The following is a 19,294-nucleotide window of genomic DNA, read 5'->3' on the forward strand; positions in this document are numbered from 1 at the left end:
TTTTGTAGTTGGGACATTGTTGCCTACACCTTAAAGGCCTGCTTAGACCTTCATAAACAAAGTTACACTCAAATGAAGCATGCCAACCGAGCCAACATACTAAATAAGTAGCTTCCACTAGGTATTTAGTCATATATTCTCTATTTGCTATGTGCTTATTTAATTTTTATTTTTCAACTTGAAAGGGTGTACCTAATGTCTGTGCATATCCTTCTTACTTCCAGAACACCTAGAACAAGTTACATGACCTGCATTATCAAAAGTAGAATCACAACACACACAAACAAATACATACGCCCACCAAGCACAAGAAAATAGTGTGATGGCTATCAACGTTTTTAAATCAAACTTGTAATAATCTCAATAATAAATCTAATGTTCTTTAGAGAAGACCTGCTACTCTAGTTTTTGCTAGGTTTCGTACAGTTTATAGTGTATGATAAGGAAATACATTTCTTGAATGGATTGCATCAGAAGGCTCAACGGACCTTTGAGCATTTTTATAGGGGTTTATGTTATCCAATCATTAAATTTTTTTATAAAATTAGTCTGGACTATCCACATACCTATTTTTTTTCAATAAATTTGAAGTGCATGTTTTTGCTTTAATAATATGTATACTCCTGAATTTTATGAACTGTAGTTTTGTGGGCCAAATGTTTTCTATATTGTATGGTATCCACATTTGAATTTAGATTCTGTCTTGATAACTATCATTTCTTAGTATGTTTTTATGAATATATTGCATTGTAAGTGTTCTTTCTCTTCTTACATTGGACAAGAGAATACGGCTGTCTTTGACAATGTGAAGTTGTTGAAGATGCAAAAATTCCCTTGCTTTACATGAGCCAACTTGACCTTCAATAGAAATGTTGCTGAACACAATGAGAAGTTTCATGTTTCTTTAGAGAGCATCCAGAAAGGCTTGTGTAATTCCTGCATTATTTTGGTTGATGCCTTGCTGAGGAATCATTGAGACTCATCATGGTTTTGTGGTCCAATCAGAACCTATTCAATACTCACCTTCATTGACTATATTAGTCAGACACAAACCCTGTCAAAACTCTCAAGCCAGTAGGGCTCGGGCACAATGTTAGTTCCTCAATATGGTGATCAAAGTTTGTCATCAACATTATAATTGTCTTCACGCATCCTTTTTCTAAATGAATCTATATTACATGCGCTTGAAGAACTAGCTTTGAAGTCTCTATTCTCTGGCAATGTTCAGGTCTAAGTTCATGTAGGCAATTCTATGTTCAAATTATACTTGCATACCGGAATCTTATATTGGTGGAAGACCGTTACTCAAATGTCTGCCAAAAAGAGCACCCATTCTGACACACCACCTATACAAAGAAAGAAGCCTCACAAGTGTTTGGGCTCCTTTTCTCTATCATGGCTGGGGAAGTAACCAAGAGTAAATATCTCTGTAGGCATGAAGTCCAATAAAAATAATGTATAAGACATATTTGAAAACCAACAATTGCATCTAAAATGCAAAATATGTTGTCGGCCTTTCAGAAAATGTGGAGTCCAGCAGAATGTGAGGCCAGCGCTATCATCGAAATTCAAACCAGATATGAATCTTTCAGTCTTACGGTATTATGGGACAATAACATCACTGATATATGAACTATATATCAAGCTTTCAATCCTAAAATATAAGTGATGGATGCTTCACTACAAAGCCTAGAAGCCTTATTTCAAATGTAACAACTGGATGATGCACAGAAGTTGATGCTAATAGAAGTCCATATGGAGCGACCAACCCTTAACATGGTGGTGGCCTCTTGTACGAGAAGCCTTCTTTCAATTATAACAACTGAATGATGCACAAAATTTGATGCTAAAAGAAGTCAGTATGGAGCGACCAACCCTTAACATGGCGGTGGGCTCTTGTACGAGACTTAGTCAACTCAAATTCACCTCCTACAAAAACTTTGATATGCTTCAAGCAAGAAATGCAAGATAGGTTATACCTGAAGGGGAAAGCAGAGGAAATCATGAAGCAATGGATTCACGTAAGGAAAGTACTTGGTCAAAGGCATCAAACAATATTTTTGATGGCTTCAAGTCCATGGTGATGAACATGGAAGTTCCTCGAGTCACTTCTCAGAGGACTCTCAACCAAAATATCAAAAGAAAAATGGACCTGCTTAGTATAAATGCTTTGGAGAATGCTTTACAAGTAGCTCTCGAGTTTGAGGCCAAAGCTTCAGAAGAAAATGTACTAAGCCTCCACCAACTAAAGCAAGGTTCTCAAAGCCTTATCTTTTAGAACTGTCTCTATTAGTAACTCAGAGCAGCCTTTAAATCAGGGAAATGACAAAGGTAAGAAAAAGTATAGTAGTTACCATAAATATGCATGCATGATAACTACAGGGTATTGCTCAAAAATCTTGAATAACATAGAACCAGTGTTATTAGAACCAAACTGGAACTGGTGAAATCAGCCGGTTTGATCTTTTTGACACCCAAACGGGTCTGGTTCGAGGTCTGGAACCGGAAATGGCCAGTTTGGTATTGCACTAGCTAGTTAGGTACCAAACTGGCCAATTCTACACAATTTGATTAAAGATGTTCCAAACGTAATTATTTTTTAGAAAAAAACAAGAATTTTTTAGTGGGGTAGCCTAATATTCAAGCCTATGGCTTTAGTATTGCTTATGCAATTCATAACATTACCATGAAATGACTTTGGATGTTTGAGAGTAGTTCTGACCTCATTGAATTTCATATGGAGAAAGTAAAATTTTAGATCTCACTCAAAATTTAGTAGATTTGACAACCTTTTTCAAGATTTCAAGATTGTGGGGATTGTGACATTTCCGTTGGATTTTGTTATGTATGAGGGTATGAACTAGTAATTAATCAAGAACACTAAGCTCTCTATGTACTAGTGTTAGTGACATTGGTTGATGAACTCTTCTCTCAGAACCCTACTAAAAATGTACCCATCACTGAAACAAAATCTTGACTTGAGATGCTACTTTTTTTTTCTATCTTATTTTAATGCTTAGAGGGTGATATTGATGATGGAGATCCTAATATAGACAATGATTTTGATTATATGTAGGTATTTGTTGTAACATGATTTTTTTTTTTTTGATGCTAACGGTCATCTGGACCCTGTTTGATGATGTTTTTTCGGTTTAGAGATGGATTGTACTACCCTGTTTGTTGATGTTTTTTCGGTTTAGAGATGGATTGTACTTGATGCTATTTTTGTTATTTGCTTCTATAGGACCTAGATAATGCAAGGGCCACACAATTTCCACTGAAGCATCCACTTGGGTTAGCCTCTATGTTTTGGATGATTACACAATAGATAAAATTGGCCAGCACTTATCAAAAATTCCATTCAACCAGATAGTCGATGCTCAATCCTACTTTATATTTTATAAGCACAACCAATAACTCCACGAGGATAACATGATCCCTATTTAGCAAATACACCGGCTACCTGCTCAAATGGCTGGTACCTATAATCATAGCCCTGTATGGATAAAAACTGATGACTATGAGTTACGTTGGCTCTATACATTGATGACAGTTTCTTTAGCTTTGCCAACAATCATTGCACTCTAGTATAGACTAAATGGACACTGGAATTTCCATTATCCAGAAGATGGAATCTTACCCAAGGCATTCACAAAAGTTGTTGCCAACCCACCACTGGTTGAAAATAATCTCCATCATCATAACAAACTTTATGCCCATAATATGCACAAATGGTAACACATGATACATCTCCCAAACCAATAGAGTCCAACTAAAGTCTAATCCGAGATCCTCCATTCTCAACACTTTGTACATTAAAAAACTTGTCTGTAATCAGACTCTCTTTGCACTTTTTGGGGCAATTGCTAGTTATATTAAGTTACTTGAAAAATCGGTCTCCTACAATGTATTTTAGGTATCTGAGGAGGGAAACGGTTATTTCCATTGATTGAGGAATCATTTAGGCAATTTCAGTCTTGTAGAAAAGATTTTTGTTGGTTCAGCCTGGGCTCGAAACTTTTTCGTTGTCATCTAATTAATGAATGCATTAGGTTGACCATAACAAAATATCCATTTTCAAAATACACATTATCGTCCACCCTTACTTTCAACAATGCCCATTCACATGTCGCTATTCTTCCCCACTCTATGCCTTACGGCGTTTCCTTTGCAACATAAGGTGCAAATGCTAGTTAGGCCTCTATTTTCTTCATTTTCCATTATTTTCCTTCATTTTCCTCCTCACATGCAACATGTGACCATTCACCTTCCCTTTCTCCTAATTTCCATTATTTTCATAAATAAATGTGCCAAAAATGCCATTTTTCCTTTCCAAAGCCTTATTCATTTACTTTGCCAATATCCTTAGCCATAATAAACCAATTAACACCCATACTAGGACGTCTTTCCCAACATTCAGATTGGAATAAGTGTTCCATTGGCCGTGGTTATTATTTTTCCTTTACTAACTTTTATTACATGGAATTTTCACTAGGGTTGTTACAGAAACCTCCCCCTTGGGGGACACCATCATCGATGTTCAACCACACCTATACCTCAGCAAAATGACTCAAAAGAAAACATACTTACCATGGATCTTTACAACAGAGCTCGATGTAGTATTTACAATGATCACTCTGCTGAGAAGAAAACCAAAATGACAGCACAACATCATAATAACATGACACCCATACCGCTTATTGGAGTTTTATAACTTAGGTCATGGTGGTATTTACATCCACATACATATGTACATATATCAAAGAATCACACCAAAACATATACCAAACATCATATCAAAACTGCCTTACTTCAACCGGCAAACAATGAAGGATAGATAGTCCGCATCTGATCCACCATCTCCCATGTAGCTTCATCAAGCCCAAATTGCTTCCACTACACTTTAACCTACTTGATTTCTCAGTTCCAGAGCATGAGCACCTTTCTCTACAATATACACTGAGGTTTCGGATGGAATTATCCATCTGGCTCCACCTGCAATACAAACCATTCATTCACATGATCAACATATTTAACATACCTCTTAAGTAATGACATATGGAAAACATCATGGAATTTCACTATCTGAGACAGTGAAAGTCGATAGGCTACTGGACCAATCCTCTCAATAATCCTGAAAGGTCCAAAAAACTGGGGTGCCAGCTTGGCACATGATCCAATCTGCAAGGAGCTCTTCTTCGGTTTGATGCGCAAGTACATATATTCCCAAACCTATAACTCCTTGAGAAACCTATTCTGATCTGCATAGATTTTCTGCATATCTTATGCTTCTTTGAGATTCTTCTTTATTAGCTGCATTTCCCCCTCCATGTCTGCCAACGTGTCTGGACCAATCAACACCCTATTAACTGGATCACTCCAACTAATGGGAGTATTACAACTCCTCCCATATAATGCCTCAAAAGGACGCATCCTCAATGACTCCTGATAACCATTTTTGTATGCAAACTCAACCAATGGAATATAATCCTCTCATCTTCTCTACTGTCACATCATGTACCTCCTTAGCATATCCTCCAAGATCCTATTGACCCTCTTTGTCTGTCCATCTATCTGTGGATGATAATTTGTATTGAAGGCCAACTCTGTACCCAAACCTGCAAACAACTCCTTCCAAAAATTGGAAGTGAACTTTGCATCCCTATTTGACACAATCTTCTTTGTAACACCATGGAATCTGACCACATCTCTGATGAACACCTGTGCCACATCACTAGCTAAATACATAGTCTTCACTGGAATGAAGTGCACAACCTTTGTCAACCGGTCCACAACAACCATGATGAAATTGTGTTGTCTAGGTGTCTTGGGAAAAATTGTGTTGAATTCCATGGAAATGACCTCCCATTTCCACTCTGGAATCGCAATCAATTGTACTAGTCCACCTGGATGCTTACATTCTCTCTTCACCTACTGACAATTCTAACACCTAGTCACAAACTATGTTACATCCTTCTTCAAATTCAACCAATAATAGAATTTATTCACTGTTGTTAGCATCTTCTAATAGCCTAGGTGACTTGAATATGGTTTCGTATGAAACTCCCTCAAGGTCGCCTTCTTGAGCTCACTATTGTCTAGCACATATATCTTATCTCTAAATCTAATGCTCTATATACCTATCATCTTACTGGCTTGCCTGCAAGATCATATCCTGTAGATTTGTCCCATAGGAAATCATAGTTGTTATATGATTTGCATGTTTCCACCTACTAAGAGCATGTGTGACCCTGTTCTCCTTTCCTTTTATATATCTGATCTCAAAATCAAACTCACTGATCATGGCCAACCATCTAGCTTGTCTGGCATTCAGATTCAGCTGGTCAAATAGATACCTCAATCCATTGTGATCACTCATCAATACAAACCTCCTGCCAAGAAGATAGTGCCTCCACATCTTCAATGGAAGAATGATCACTACCAACTCAATATCATGTGTCATATAGTTCTGCTCATGCTCATTTAGTTTTTGTGACTCATAATGCACTATCTGTCCTTCCTACATAAGGACTCCACCAAGTCCTCTCTTGAAAGCATCTGTACATACTACGAATTCTTTGTCCAGATTTTCAATCTTTAACACTGGAGTATGTATGAAAAACTACTTAAGTTGCTCAAAACTGGCCTCAAAATCCTATGTCCATTCAAACTTCTTAACTTTCCTCTACAATGATGTAATAGGATAAGCAATCTTTTTAGAAGTTCCTGATGTACCTCCTGTAATAACCTGCAAATCCCATGAAGGATATCACCTCATCTACATTCCTAGGAGTTGCACAATCCATGATAACTCTTATCTTCTCTGGATCCACTATTATTCCCTCCTTGGAGACAACATGTCCCAAGTAATGTACCTCAATTTGAAAGAAGTTTCACATGCTGAGCTTAGCATACAATTGATGCTCTCTCAACAACCTCAACACTGCTGCCAAATTCTTGGCATGCTCTTCGACATTTTTAGAAGAATATGTCATCAATGAACACAATAAAAAACCTTGTCCAAATAGGGACGCAAGACACTATTCATCAAACACATAAATGTAGTTGGGTGATAGAGAGAATTACTCCCCTAGGGCTTTTTGGGTTGAAACCCTAGCAGACTGAAAGTTATCTATTCAAAGAAACATACATTCATACAGCCATTATGCTATTGTAAGCAAATTCTATGATAAGGGTATGTACCTTTGGTCCTACGTTTGAGAAGGCCTTTAGGGTCCAAACACTTCTTGGAGTTCCCTTCTTCTCTTTTGTCCTGCAAAACAACCAATTCAAAGAACACAGTAGTATATGGACAAAAACTTATAAAGAAACCATCTTCATGTTACAAAGAAAGGTGGTTAGTTATGAAATCTGAACAACCTTTTATATATGAATTGTAAGCATGAATATCATTAACATAAAGAAGATTCATTTCGGGAACCAAGACATGTGTTTCTTTTATTATAGACAAATAAAGTACATAAAAAGGAATATTTTCACCTGAGTCACCTTCAGCAGGCTCCAAGCAAAGCTTCCTTCCGGATCCGTTCCAGCCTCAAGCCTCTAACAAACTCCTTCTATGACTCTCTCCATGATGTCATAAATGGTGGATGAACATCAACACACAAGGAAACAAAGGTTTCCTGTACAAAATGGGGGAAGTGCAGAAGGCACAAGGGACTTCAGACGTGGTCAAGGGAAAAATCTCAGCATAACCTTTCTCTCTCTTCTCTCCTCCCTTAGGCCTTCCCTTTGAGGTCTTTTTATACCATCTCCAAAGTAGTTTTTTAGTTAGGAGTTGGTTGGGAACAGTTGGGCCATGGGTACTAACAGGTGATCAGCAGGTAAAACCCGCGATCTCCGCCCGAAAATAAGGAGTTTTATATTTTTTTAAGTGTTTTAATACATACACGCGGGTTGGCTATACACATACCCGTGTATACACGCATTTAACTCAGGGCAATGTCACGTATAAGGGATAAAACATTGTTTTTTAAATTTTAGGACCAGGTCTAGAAGGAGGGGTTGCCCTAGGCCATGAGTACAGCATCACAAACCATAAGAGTGAGATTTGGAGCTATAACAGATGCCCCCTAATATATGAGGTCAGAAGGGGTACATGATGGCCGAAATATATTATGCGAGTACATGGAAAGGAAGTCTGTCAAAAACCGAGGAGGACTTCACCAGAATTCAGCCTGCCAAGCCACCAAAGGAGATCAGAAAGAAACACTATCTGAGGCGGGCATACCCATGCTCAGAGAAAGTAAAGCATGTTCGCATATCAAGTACAAGCGGATCCACTAAGTATACAAGTATAAATGACTGAAAGATACATAATGGATCATCTGATCATAATGAACAAGTATATGTCTGAATATCACATATAAGACTGTCAATGATGCTGAAAGATGCAACGGATCACTGATATCAAAAACTGATCCCAAAAGGTACCACCTGAACATGATGGAATAGGATGGTACTACACTGCAAACTCAGGTGCCAGCATATAAGATGTCGCCATGACTGACTGCAACATATAAAGTGGAGTGGTATCAACTAGCAGCAACAGGAGCAACTGTCAAGTGAACCAATGAATGCTGATACAACCTGAGGTCTTCACCGACCGCCGTGGTACATTTCTACACCATGGGAATAAATGATCTGAAGTCGACCATGTGAGAAATCGTTTGATTACCGGTCATTAATGTATACTGTTAACAAACGTGAGACTACTCACCGATAATGATAATGAGCGTCAAGGTACCCAGTACAATCTAACAAGTGTGAATAGATGAGCTGGAGTCAAACACCTGTAAGAATCTATCGATCAGGAGACAATAATGGTTTCCCACTGTCGATAGCGAAGGATCTGCCACTAATGACTGCAAACCCCAAGGTACTGCCAAATGGACTCTAGATCTTTGCCCTAGAGCAATGAGTCGGAGTCGATAGGGAAAGATCCGCTAGAAGGAAGGCATTAAGGCATCCTTCATCAATCTAGCACGAGTGTAACCCGTAGGCCAATAATGTGGAAGGAATCGGACGAAAAAGATGTAGTAACCCAACTGAAGTACGTTTCCGGCGTACACAATATGTGGCTAGCACACGGCAGAAACCCTCTGAACCAACCAATAATGAAAGCTGACACATAGGTGAGGTATCCACCAATAGGGTCAAATGGAAACCAAGGTACTGCACGAATCCCAATGTGTGATAATGTAAGCTGATGTCGAACACAAGGGAAACCACTCAGTCAAAGACCCATGATACGGATCGATGCTGAGCACAAGGTAACCTATCAATAATGAAAATAGGGCCAGGGTGCAGCTCTAGGCCCGTCCTCAGAGCAAGATGTCGTCGTCGATAAGGACAAGACCCGCTAGCAAGAAGTCAATGGGGACCTTCTCAAACCGGCACAAGTAAAGGACCAATATAACTGATGTGATGATAGACATGACACTGACAACCAAGGATAGCCGACTGAAAGATGAGTCAGGAGACACCGCAGAGAGGCCGACTCAGGTTAACTTCCCTTGAAAAAAAGCACAACTCAATGTGACTATGTGGCAGCATATGATGACTCTGTATAAGTTCGCCATGCAGGAGGCACGAACGAACCCTCCATATGATTGGAAGAGGTAACCAATCGGTGGAGAACTGTCTCAATAACAAGGTTATGGCATACCTAAGTCAAACTAAATCCCACCCATACGGAGGAGACTTTGTTTTGAGTGCTTTGTTCAAGGGCAACACGACTGACTCTAGCTGCCAACAATAAATGGAAATAATGTCCCGTTCCCGCTCTTTTTGGAATATTTAATATTTTTGTATTTTTTTGTTAAGCCAGAAAAAGAATAAAAGAATGCTATGGTATAGTGGAAAGAACGAGTGTCGGTGAAACAGATGATCTAGTTCCTGGGAAAGGAACGTTCCTATGCTCAATGCAGGGAGGTGAAAACTGGTCAGTGACACTCAAAGATATGTTCTTTCCACGGGTCAAGGTGTGTCAAGCTGCAAAAGTCAAGGGAATGTAAGGTTGATTTTGCAGATGTCATGGTCAAAAGTTGGCTTAAACACAAGTCCAAGTGAAGCCGGCTCTAGGCCAAAAGGTGCAAGTGGTCAACATGCAATGCAGTAGTACAACTCAACACAAAGGAGCCTCTAGGGTATATGGCCAGAACAAAGCGGAGAAGCTGAGAGGAATGAGTCTTCAACGCATAAGTCATGGCGAGACTACAAAGGACTCCCGAGCCTACTCAAAACGGAGCAACATGGGCAACAAATGTCAGTGAGGTGCTAACTAGGATGCCCATGTAAAGGATGGCTCTACCATCGTGTCATGATTTAAAGAATCGGCGAGTGAAGATGGCTTACGAACCATAACACGATGGGATCGACCCTATGGTAGATGTATCGGTCAAATGGAGGCTAGTATGCATAATGCAACGGAAAAATGGTGTCCCTAACCTATATGCTAGTGAGAACACGATACCTGCCATGACGGGTCAGCAGTCATGGAACCGTCTCGAACTGTCGAAAAATGTCCAAAATGTCCTGAAAAATAAACCAATCTCGACATTCCAAGCTCCCAAGTTAAAAGTCACATGAGGCCAAACAAAATAAAATTTTGAAAAAATTTTGCATTTTCAAAACTTATAAAAAGCATTTTGGACTCACCATTTTTACCATTTGAGTTTGAGAGCAAAAGATTTGGAGCAAAAGGAGCAAACTTCCCACAGCCAGATTCAACCGTTCAAATTCGTCGAATACCTCCAGGTAACCCTTATACTTAACTTGCAATTGATTGTGACAGGTTTTAGGATTTTTGGTTGATGTTTCACCGTTGAAATTTTGTCAAAAATTCGCTCGCGGCGTATACGCGGGTTGGTAATATTGAACCCACGTACACGCAGGCCCTATACATGACTGTGTGCACAGGGACCCGCGTATACGCCGCGAATCATTTTTAAACAAAAACTAACAGTTTAAACTTGATTTTTTCTTAGGATGCCTGTCACGTGGCGTGAAAGAGAACATGCAGCGGTAGAAAATGAAGTTATGAACAGTCCAGAAGCATTAGATGCACTCCGGGGATGCGGTTTGCTTAAATTTTTCAAATTTCCAAATATGAAAGCGAACACGCGTTTGCTGGAGATGCTCATTGATTATTGGGATGTCGATGAGGAAGCCTTTATGATCGATCAGATGCCGCTCAGGGTAGAAGTGGAGGATATCTATTTTATCACGGGCCTTTCCCGAAGGGGAGAGGTAGTACAGTCCCGAGGCAGGACACGAAGTGCCCTTTCAATAGAGGACTATGTACAGATATACTGCCCGGGACATCCCAAGAAGGTTGGGAGCCAGATTTCCATCACACGTGTGGCGAGTTTATCACTTAGGATAATCCTGTTTACCATGGCTCGAGTGAACGGATCATCCTCTCTGCATCAGGCATCACGGCAAAACATGAGCGTGGCAGTTGACTGTCTCACTACTGTGTTCGACTGGTGTACTCCTCTTCTGGCCATCATGAAGAGCTAGCTCACTTCTATCAGGAGGGGTCAGACTAAAAACTTTGGATATGGGAGCATCTTGCGTACTTTCTTTTTCGAGAAGGTTCCCGCACTCCGCCCCAGGGTAGCAGTTTCCATCAGCACCCCACACGATCCACGCATGGGCCGATAGACTGATCTGATGAAACGTCTGGGGGGTGGGGAGGTCCCAAGGACTGCCTTCGACAATGACTTCTTCACCTGGTGGGATCAGCAAATCATCGCCGTGGATGACTACCCCTATGCTGGGCTGGATTTCCGAGGAGATCCTAATCTAGCGTTACCACCGAATGCAGCATGGGGCGAGATTGGTAAGATTTTTTGATTTTATGATTTTTTTGGATTTTTCAAATATGATGAATTTTGAAAAATATTTTTGATTAGATTCAAATGACTGATATGATGATCATGTTCCAGACATCGGGCCGGTACGACCAGATGGATTCCCGCGGCATGGACGGCACGGCCGAGGAGCCGAAGAGGCGGCTGCTGATACAGAACGAACTCTGAACAACGTCCAGCGACACTTGGCGAGACTGAGCTGCCGAGTACCGATGGCCGTCATAGAGGACCTTCCTGAGGATATGCAGCGTCATGTGGTTGGCATGCCACGTGACTGGGTTCGTATTTTTCAGCGTGTGGCCAATGCTATAGTGACATACTTAGATGCTCATCCTGAGCCGAGGCATTAGATATGCCGGACATGATTATGGGCATTTGAGTCCCAATTTTGTATATTTTTTGTACACACATATGTACACTCGAGACGTTTTATGATATATATCTATATATATATATATATATACAGTTTACTTTTTGATGCTTGATTTTATTGTGATGAATGATTGATATGCCAGTCTAATGCTTGATTAGCGATAGAATCAGCTAACCAATTATGAGATCTTGGAATATGCAAATAATTAATATAAGTAAATGATCTTTGCAACAACCTCACCCTTAAATACTGGTGATATAAAGATGGATCCTGTACCCGATAAATGTTATTTAATTGAGACACTATCAATTGAGAATCAAGATATACTACCAATGAGTCGATCCCATAAGAGATTGCCTCGGATAATAAATTAATAACAGCAGTATACTCGGCCATATTGTTTGAAGCAGGACCGATGCACACGCCTCTTGATGCCATCAATTGACCAGTTGGATAATAGAGTACCCAAGCTACGGAAGCAAGATTCCGAGTGTGCCGACTAGCACCATCGGCGAACCCAAAATAGACCAAATCATCCATCAACACCTGCCACAGCAAACCAAAAAGTGTTGATTTCAGAAAACTCTCGATGATATATGTACAAATATACATAAAAATACAAAGAAGCCATTGGCTGGTCAAAACTAAGCAAAGTACTTCTTTAGGTAGAGCCCGTTGCGGGGCTCCGCCTGCTTGTTTCCTTCGAAATCAATTAACTCATACGATCCTTTTTCTAAAACTCGTTTAATAATGAAAGGACCGTACCACATAGGCTTAAATTTGCCTGCCCCCAAGGCGTCCTTATCTTGGTCATAGACCAGGACAAGGTCACCTTCAGAAAAGACTCGAGGACGGACAGACTTATCATACTGCGTTTTAACCCTTTTCTTATGGGCCTCATTCATCGTGGCGGCATCTCGACGTTGCTCATCGAGATGTTCCAAGTGAACTAGGTGCTCTTCGAGACTCGAAGTCTCAGGAAGAAGCTCAACAGCCAACTTAAGAGATGGAATTTCACATTCAACCGAAAAGATAGATTCCATCCCATAAACCAACTGAAAAGGAGTAAAACCAGTAGCCGTTTTGACGGAGGTTCGGTATGCCGAAAGAGCCGAATACAACATAATGTGCCAATTGGATCGATTTTTATCGATTGTCCATTAGAGTATCGTCTTAAGAGTTTTATTGACTGCCTCGACCTGTCCATTGGCCTGAGGATAATAAGGGGACAAATGCTCTTGGCGGAAACCTAATTTAAGAGCCAATTCAGACATCAGTTGATTCTGGAAATGACTGCCATGGTCAGTGACAATCTCTCTTGGGATACCGAATCTTGAGATAACCTAATTGAAAAGAAACAAAGCGGCCGTGTCACTATCGTTCTTATAAGTAGGCATGGCCTCAGCCCACTTCGTAAAGTAGTCTACAACCACGATAATGTACTTGTGATTCGCCGCTGAAGGCAGATTACAAGTTGTAAAATCAATACCCCACTTGGTAAAGGGACCGACGGTGACAACGGGAAAAAGGGGAGCTGGATGCGCGTGCATCTTCCGAGTAAAAATTTGACACGGGTGACAGTGTTTGACCACTTCCACACAGTCTTTAAAGAGTGAAGGCCAAAAGTAGCCGGCACGTAAGATGCGCTGGGCTGTAGCAAGCCCTGATAAATGACCACCACAAGCTCCACTGTGGCAGTCATTGAGCACAGACTCTGCTTCCTCTAAGGTTAAACAGCGCCGAAGGATGGAATCAACCCCTCGACGGTATAATGTGTCACCAATGATAACATAGTTTTTAGCCAGGTGACGTAATTTTCGACGTTCATCCTTGGAGAAAGTAGAGGGAAACTTCGAAGTCTGGAGATAGACAATGATATCTCCATACCAAGGGTCGAGTGAAGAGATGAGGAATAAATGTTTGTCGGGAAAACTTTCCTCATAAACAGTATCCTCTCCACAAGGAAGCTCAGAAATTAGCTCCGCGAAAACCATGGATTTCTTAGACTTGGCAGACAAGAACTCAAGATCGAATTCTTGCAAAATGACTATCCATCTATTATATTTGCCCCCAATCACTCGCCTACTAAGGACAAATTGAAATGGATTGACCGCTGCTAAGACAAAAGTTTTGCGTAGCAAGATATAATGACGGAGCCTCTGGACAGCATGGACAGCTGCCAAGGCCAACTTCTCAACCGGAGAATAGCGAAGTTCAGGACCTATTAAGCCTCGACTCAAATAATAAATCACGTGCTCGGCGAGAGCATCGTCCTCCTAAACTAGAACCATACCAATGGTTGATTCTGCTGCGGCGAGATATAAAAGGAAGTCTCTACCATAATCCGGTGGACTCAAAAGCGGGGCAGAGACTAATGCCTTTTTCAAAGCATCAAACGAGCACTGCGCAAATTCATCCCACACAAATGGAACTCCTTTCCGTAGCAAATGCATAAACCCTTTAGTGATCTCGACATAGTTTGCTATAAACCGTCTTAAGAAATTAGCCTTCCCTTGAAGACTTTGAAGTTGTCGAATTGAGGACGGGGGAGGCAACTGAACTATTGCCTCAACCTTGAAGGGATCAACCCGAATCCCTTCATTAGACACAATGAACCCTAACAACTGACCGGACGTAACCGCGAAAAATGCACTTGTTGGGATTCAACCGGATTTTATAAAAACGACATCGTTCAAAAACCAATCGAAGATGACTAGGATGATCAGTTCTCTTTCGAGAACGAGCAGCGAGATCATCCAAGTATGCCTCGATGACATGTTTCATGTCGTGGAAAGCATATGACATGGCCCGCTGAAGAGTGGCTCCAGCATTTTTAAGACCAAAAGGCATCTTTCTATATGCAAAGGTACCCCAGGGACATATAAAAGCTGTCTTATGTTGATCTTCAGGATGGGTAGAGATTTTATTATAACCTAAAAAACCATCCATGAAGGAAAAAATTTCATTACCCGCACACTCGTCGATAATCTGATCAATGAATGGCGTGGGGTAATTATCTTTCGGACAAGCCTTGTTTAGGTCCCTAAAATCGATGCATACTCGGATTGTTCCTTGCTTTTTGTCCACAGGGACTGGATTAGAAACCCAATCAGTAAGAGGAACAGGGTATATAAAACCCGCCTTTAGCAGCTTCTCAACCTCAGCTTTGATAGCTGCAGCTTTCCTAGGATTAACCGGCCGAAGCCTCTGATGAACTGGTTTCGCGTTTTCATATGTCTTGATCTCATGTTGAACTATAGAAGGATCAATGCCAGGCATTTCTTCATAAGACCAAGCAAATACATCACGATATTCCTTGAACAGGTCGGTGTAGATTTGAATTTCTTCAGGGGAACACTCAATTCCGATGAAGATATTCTCGATGACGCTAGGGTCCCTAGATATGTTTATAGGTATCGTTTTTGAAATTACCGACATATTACCTTCGGCACAAATGTGTGCTGGAGCTAAAGGGTTTGACACCGTATAAACATCACTAGTGAGGAACTCGGAGAATCTAGATTCTACTTCCTGCAATGGGGGAAGAAAGTATGAACGATGGTGTAAGTCTTCCCAAGGTCGATCTATACCCATCATTACTTCGAGGATTGCTTCTTCAGAAGGTAAAACCGAATCTAAGCAGTCCAAGGCAGAGGTAGAATCAAGGCTCCAAGCCAGGGCCACATGACCATCTAACTCCTCTTCGGAAAAAGTAGTAGAATGGTTGTCTGCAGAGTCTACGATAGACTGATATCTAAGCTCAGCTACGGATATAGGGAATGCCATTCCATTTACTTGTCCTTCAACTAATGTGGTCGTAGGTGAAGGCAAGGTCCAAGGGTCTGAAAAATAACGAGTTCGAAAGAACTCTTCTCGAGGAGACTCCTTTGATGATGAAATAGCATTGATTTTAGCAAAAGGAGAGGGAAGATCAAATGTACCCATCAATGAGGAATACATCCCTACTCCTAAATTCTCAGTTGGCGGGCGAGGGTTATCCACTAAAGGGACAGTAGAGTCAGAGCTTGCTTGAGGATCGATTGGACAATAGTCCAATTGATCAACCTTAACGATTTTCCCCTCATGAGGAAAGAAAATGACACGAAACAGAGTCGAAACAACGGCATCCATCTCGTATACCCAGTTCCTTCCTAATAGGAGATTATAGTCTAGGTTAGCGTCTATGACCTCTACTTCAATATTGACGACCTTTCCCCCAACACATATAGGAAAGTCCGGGATAATCCCATGCGGCTTATGAGAATGACCATCAAATGCAGTCAAGATGGTGGGTGAAGGAACAGCCGAGGGTGATCCAATAGCCTTCCAGCATGACATCGACATAACGCATGTGGAAGCTCCTTCATCTATCACGGTGCGAAAAATATTGATTTTTCGGTATGTAGACTTTATTTGGAAAGCCATATGATGAGGGAGTTGCTTTTTGACATTTAACATGTCAAAAGTGAGCACTAAAGAGTTAGCTGGATCGACTGCTCCAATTGCGGAGAGTAAAGCACTTCTCTGAGCCGGACACGACTGGAGAACCTCTAAAGTGGACATAGCGCACGGACTTTGAGCCAAATCCTCCACAATGGAGTAATTCTCGGCGGCCCTAGCATTAGGATTAATCGTCGCGCGTTTAGCAGAACCTTTCGGTATCCGTGGTATAGTCTCGACAGGGGGTCGCTCAATATGAAGGTCAGTACTTCTGGGAACAGTCTTGTCCTTGGAAGTTTCGTCTTCACCATAATCACGTGACCGAGTAGCCACATGGACATTAGAACCCATCATGAAAACATTTGACGATTTTTCCCCTTCTTGGTTGCCCCCAGCGAAGGTTCCAGGGTTTGAACTCACGCCAGCAAGAAGTTGCTGCCCTTGGGGAAATGGGTTGGTTAACACAACTTGAGAACTATAAGTCCCTTGCTGTCCTAACAAGCACTGAGCATCTTCAATATTAGGGCAGAGATCAGTTAGATGGTCTCCACTGCACAATTTGCATGGAAACTTAACTTTCTTTCTTGACTCATTTCTACCACCACCAACGTTGTTGCTGGATTTATTTGCATCAGGCTTCCCATCCTGGTTCTTTTTCTTACCTCGTCCTTTCTTTTTCCCATTGGAATTTTGACTTCCTTTGGGGTTATCAGATTGGACGGCATTTATTGAAGAAGTTTGGGAAGTGGGGGGATTAGACGATGTGACTTGGTTGTTAGAAGCAGCTTGCAAAGACAACTGCTGCAATTGATTCAACAAGTTCACCGTAGTTGTATCTACTGACCCAATGATACCATCCGCGTGCGGACCTGGCTTCGACTTAGCTACGTCAACCGTAGATCCAGGAGCATCTGGCAAGTATTTCTGTAGGATCCCAGACTGAGAGTAGATCAATTCTAATTGTTGGGCCCTAAAAATGGCTTGCTCCTCAGAATAGACTCCAGACATGGAGACATCCTTGGAGATCTCGGGTTGTAAAGACTTCAAAAACCACTCGAGACGGTACTCTGGAGGGATTTCAGCTTTAATGAGCCTCTTTCTCCGTCTCCATTCCTGAATATGGTCAGAAATGTGGGTTGCCTTATCGTGACGAAAGGTGGCCAGAAGTTCAGTTCCGGCATCATAGCGGACAGGCAACTGAAAATGATTTAAGAAGATATTGGCTAAGTCAGTGAACGATGTAAAGCTGCCTCCTAGCAACTCTATATACCATTTGGCCGCATTAATAGTCAAGGTGCAATGAAAGAGTCTCAACCTAATCGAGTCATCGATAAGGGAGTTAGATGAGCACCACAAATGGAATGTGGTTACATGGTCGCCTGGGTCTTCACCACTCTTCCCTTCGAATTTTGGAATGTCCGAAGGGAGTTTGGTTGGGACCGGAGGCCAGGCCGGATTGTACTTGATTGGGTCATTTGTTAACTTAGTGAGATCTGGCAAGTTCAACGTTGCCAGAAACGGAAGCCTAGGAGGACCTTGGGGATTCCACCCGGACTGGGCAGAACTTCCAAAGCTCTGAAAAGATTGTCCTAGAATTTGAGAGGCACCAGGTTGCCCGAAGTAACCAGTAGAACCGGCTGAACCAAAAGGTAAGCCTTGTGATCCAGCAAAATTCGGAGTTTGACCAACTCCGGCCGTATAACCTCCATAACCAACAAAGTTTCCTCCTAAAGGATTGTAAGGAGTTGATAACCCCTGATACGGATTCCAAGCCGAAGCTAGAGGAGGAATAGTTTGAAACGAGCTAACCGTGGAGTACGGCCTATTCCCTTGTTGGCCGATAAACGGATTCCCAGTTCCCGCGCTACTAACCCCAGGGTTATTCCAACCTTGGAAAGGATTGCTGCTTTGTCCTACAGAAGAAAAAGGCATGGATCCTACCGTCGGGTTGGAATGTGGTATATGACCACTTCCAAAAGGAAAACCTTGGAATGAAGCCGATCCGCCCATCATGGACGTAGCGGCACTAAACGGAACTGATGGAATACCCTGTGAGTGGGTGCCAAATGGGAAGAATCCAGTACCAAAAGCATTGGTTTGGGCATTTCCACTCGTGGATGGAATGGAGGTAGACCCAACTAAAGATGTGCTAGCAAAAGATCCAAACAAGGAAGCAGAGGAGACGGAAATGGTTCCTCCCCCTTGCACCGATGTTGGGGTTTGCATAGTCGTAGCACTTGTAGAAGCCATGCTTCCAGTAGTGGTCATCGATGGTAAGCGCGTAGCGTAACCTGGACTTGACGGTCTATGCGTCGGAGTCCCAACGTATTGCAGAACGTCCGGATGACTAGATGGTAGTGGAGAATTTGGAGCCGCTAACGACTCTGAAAGTTATTCTACCTCTATGTTATTCTCTGCTTGAAAGAGAACTCGAGAAAGGACCGGAGTGTCCCTCTCTTGTTCAGAAGTGCCAGGCCTTGCTTGGCCGCTAATGCCCCCGAGAGGAGGATCAATCCCCGATGTGTCAACCGGCGTGGGATGGAACCCACTGGTAGTATTGCCTCTGCGCCTTCTAGGAGAAGGC

Source organism: Pinus tabuliformis, chromosome 3_1 (genome assembly GCF_031772625.1).
Source record: "Pinus tabuliformis cultivar Carrire ecotype Pingquan chromosome 3_1, CPIR1, whole genome shotgun sequence".
Taxonomy (NCBI): Eukaryota; Viridiplantae; Streptophyta; class Pinopsida; order Pinales; family Pinaceae; genus Pinus; species Pinus tabuliformis.